Source organism: Cantharellus anzutake (genome assembly GCF_015039405.1).
Source record: "Cantharellus anzutake strain C23 chromosome Unknown EI90scaffold_80, whole genome shotgun sequence".
Classification (NCBI taxonomy): domain Eukaryota; kingdom Fungi; phylum Basidiomycota; class Agaricomycetes; order Cantharellales; family Hydnaceae; genus Cantharellus; species Cantharellus anzutake.
This window is the reverse complement of record NW_024067030.1, coordinates 114,821-119,481: the sequence shown is the minus strand read 5'-3', so window position 1 is coordinate 119,481 and position 4,661 is coordinate 114,821.

Here is a 4,661-nt window from a genome sequence, read left to right as displayed (position 1 = left end):
CTTGGTTCGAAGTGGGTGGTTTCTACAAGATCGCATTGAGCCGGCCTTTCGTGATCAGCATCGTAATTATACGTACCTCCGAAATCTTCTAATTCTTCTGCCTTGCGCTTCGCTAACTAGAAGGGAAGAGGGTCAAGAAAACACTGTGACAGGATGTAATGCCCAACCAACCTTCACCACATTTTCTGGGAAATTCGCCAATTCGGCAACGTGAATACCGAAACTTTGGTCGCAGACTCCTGGGGTACCAGTCAGGCCGAGACGTCCAAATATACACGGACAACGCACCTGGCTCCACCTTGTATAGGAGTGTGATGTCACGATCATGCTTGCTTTTAGCGCTGTCTCGGGCAGTGACGTGAGCTACAACGTGTAGATTTTGAACCTGAGGTGCTTCTTGAGCTAGGGCAGTGAGCTCGTGGAAGTGTGTGGCAAAAAGGCATAATGCATGTATTTCTGTGGTAATGTGCCTGTGATGCGTGTCAGCGGTGTAATTCAATATAAATCGATCAAGTGGACTAACTCCGATATCGCCCAAGCAAGACCAAACCCATCGTATGTGGAAGTCCCCCTGCCGAGTTCATCGATAATAATCAGAGAGTCCTGAGTAGCAGACTGTCATGGGTAGGATCGTCAGCTTCAGCACTCTATCGAGGAGAATAAGAAACACCTTCAAGATCGTAGCAGTTTCAAGCATTTCTGCCATGAAGGTGGATACACCTTTAAGTTGACTGTCGCCGGCCCCGACACGGCATAAAATCGAATCGAACACAGGTAGCTGTGCCTCTTCGCATGGCACGAAACACCCTATTTGTGCCATTAATGCGACCACTCCCACCTAGCTCAAAAGTTAGTACGAATATAATGCTGGGGGCTCCGCTTACCTGACGGATATAGGTTGACTTCCCTCCCATGTTTGGCCCAGTAATGATTAAGAAATCGCTTTTCCCTGAAATTGGGGTAAGCAAAATCCGACTATACGAGAAAATGAAAGCGAACCTTTCATCAGCGAGACATCATTCGGAATGAAACTAATCTCATCTTGTACTTCAAGACAAGGATGTCGGGCCTCCTTGAGGATGAGATCGCCTCCACCTAAAGCGTGTATATGTCCACTTTAATGACTACCGACAGTGAGTGGAAGTCACGTAGCTGACGCTTACCTTTATCCAGTACTGTAGGCTTGACATAGGGTGTCGGCGCAGACACGGATGCTTCCGCCATGCTATGAAAGTCCGATTGTTTGACAGCCTGCTCAACAATCCCACTTTACGTACCTGGCAATACAGTCTAGATCTGCCAAAAGATCATCTAGAGCTTCCAGAACAGGTGTGTATGTCGCTATACACATCAAAAAAGGGATTAACCTCGTGTTGAGTGAAGCAATGACGCAGGTCACTGACCAGCAATGCTGACAACTTCTTTAACAAGGCTGCTTTGCTCTTTCTGATACTCCTCACTGTAATCTCGGAACGATGATGCCACTTCTTTCATGGTTTTCGTTGTGAAGAAGGTCCCGGACTTTTGAGTGGTTAATTCGATATAGTTGCGATTGTTGTGGATTGCCTTGGCATCCTATAGAGGCCGGCCAATGCTGTTACAAGCCTAGTACGGGAAGGGGATAAAGCGAAACTCACTCCTTTCGACAGTCGGAAACAATAGCCCCAAGTTGGATTGTTCTCTAAATGCAGCTTCTTGTCAAGGTCGAGGTCCAAATCTTTCCCAACCCGTCGATGTTCCTTATCTAGGGCATCTCGAGCATTGGAAAGATGCTCGGTTAATTCTTGCAATCGCGCATTATATTCAGGCTTGATGACATAGTTGTGGCGATCAAGTTCCTCTAAATCAATGGTCTGCTCGACCATATCAGCATATCTCCCCAGCGTCTCCACATGTTCCTAATTGTGATATGTTATCAATACAGGGTGTAGCGTAGCGAGATGTCTGAAATGACCTTAAATTTCGTTGTATACCGTCCATCAATGAGTTCACGCCTGGCTGAATCGCAGGTTATAGCCCGGAGATTCTCTACGAGCCCATTGAGCTGGAAATGGCGAGCTGAGATGGGCCCAAGCATGGGAAAAAGAACACGCACCTTGAGTATTGCTTGGTATACTCGCACGACATCCTCCAACGAAGCAATAGATCGTTGAAATCGCTTGGTCAGGCGGCGCATGTCGGGCATAGGCTTTAAGAAGTCATCCTAGATTATCATTTCATGAGCTTCATCAAAAAAGGGGAAAGGCCACAAACTACACACCCGCAAGATGTGTCGCGAGTTGTTGTCCTGCACCAAAACTTCTACCAGGTCCTGACGTTTGACTGCAAACGCCATGACATTCATATGGCCATTGTCACTATTTGCCAATACGAGTGCTTACCCACCAATCTCATGAAGGTTTACAAGGGGCTGCTTGAGCCACTGGCCAAGAAGGCGAACACCCTGAGCAGTTTTACACCGATTCAATATACCGAAAAGAGTCATGTTCTTGCTCTGCCCCACTTCATGGGTGCTCGGCATGAGGTTGAGCGCGCGCAAAGCAGATGCATCCAAGCGCATATACTGAGATAGGTCGTGCCTCACCAGGGCGTACTGTGCATGATTTGAATCGTCGTGAGTGAGAGAGAGGTATGAGATGAGGGCCGCCGTGGCGCCCATTGCAACTTTTAAATCAAACTCAGCTAAAAGGGAATATCAGCTCCCTTCTCCCAAAATGCGAGAAACTCTATTACGTCGGGTAGCAGCAGAAGTTTCCCCTTTGAGTAGCCGGTTGAGATCCTGTTCAATGTTGTGAGTGGCAAATTCGGCTGTGGATATAGTCAGACGAAGAACAATGGATAGAAGCAGTTGTAGCAAACATGATTTTCTCTCGGTCATCACAATGCTGCAACGGTCTAATATAACACGCAGTTTCCCTAATTCTATGTCTTTCTCTTTTGGATCGGACTGGATCAAACACTCCTTCACTCCAAGTTGGATGAGGAGTGACTATGAGAAGTTGTTGGTTAGCTCACGATATAATGATGCAATGCCAAGCACCTACTTCGGTATTGGACAACAAATCATTGTCGACATACTCTGACACGCCAATTTGTCTCACGGTGGCATCCGCGAAAGCGACTCCGACATTATTAAGATTATCCTTCTTCGAGAGCTTGATCGACATGATGACGGGTGCGGACAGAATATCAGAATTAGCGAATAATAATTCTTCGACGTCTTGAAGATTTCCCGGGGAAGCCTATTCGACAGCAGAGATGCGGCAGTGGATCAAAATAATGCGAGGCACTGGCTGTACCTTCTTAGAGAGATCGAACTTCCCACTTTTCTTGCCACCTTCAGTAGTCCAAATTTCGATCTTGAGCTGTTTTGCGGTTAGTCCCTCGCGCAAAAACGACTTTGCTGCTGCCTGTGTCAGGTTTACGGTAGGGAGGGAGTCTGGTTGCCTTCCCCAGTACTTTATGACCGAATGAGTTCGGAACACATGAGTAGCAACATAAATTGCGTCCGGGCCATGCACGGTGTAGTAATCTCCCGACTGGAAATACACAGTTATGATGCGCCCAGTTTCAAGAGAGCCAAAAAATATTTGCCTGCCGCTCGAACAAACGTATGGTGTCCTCCCCTTTCTATGATGTTGCACTCATTAGAAAAGGCAAAAACACGCCAATAATCGCTTACTGAAGGTAATTTCTTGTAAAATGACACAAAACCAAGTTCGCTGGCGTCTTGAAGCGATTGTCACCAACCGTGAGCATATCAGCTCTCACAAAGAGTGCGGCCCACCTCCATTCTCCGCCTTCTCTTTGACTTGGTACATGTTGAGCAAGTGATGCGTGAAGCACGTCGCGTGAATTCGCGAATTCTGAATTCAAATGAGCCGGAAGCAAAGCGTGTACCCAAAGCCCTCGGTCGGTCTCGAGGCCCATTAATGTCCTGGCTCATGATGGCACATCTGTGGTTATTTGGCTTATCGCTCGCTTCTGCCTCTTTTGCTAGATCGATCTCAGCCGAAGGGAGATGGATAAAGGTCGCCCAGCACGGGGTGGATTCTCCGTCGTTCCCTCCATGTGCCCGGCAGTCCTATCTGGGTGCCTATGGACATCCCCTCCGACACGTCTTCGCAACAAGGCAGATGAAATGCCTCGATGAAGCGCAAGCAGACCTCGTAGCATACATAGAACCAAAAGACGAACCATTCACCCTCATATGGCTTCAGGATTCTGGAGTCGATGTCTCCATACGCCAAGCTTCTCCTTTGGAGGAATGGCTGTCAGACCCTGGTCTATACATTTGGACCAGGGCTCAGCTCCTCAAAATGCATGCTGGATTACACGATGAAACTCAGCATCCCATTGGGTCCGTTGGTCTGGATGTCGGCATCCGGTTGGAATGGTTTGCCCAGACACACGGGATTCTGTCCATAGACAATAATTTAATGGGCTACCTCGATACTCTCATTCCTCCATATGTCTCTGCAGTCGGCATGACTTCTCCTTTCAGCGAGGACGAGACTGGTCCATTCTTACCTGTTCCTCAGGCCTCGATCGAGCGTGTGCGAGCTCTGATTGAGGGCCTGAGGTTCAACCCTGATGTCGCCTCCATCCTTTCGACCCTTTCGGTCAAGGACATGACCGCGGACATCATGCATTTGACAGGG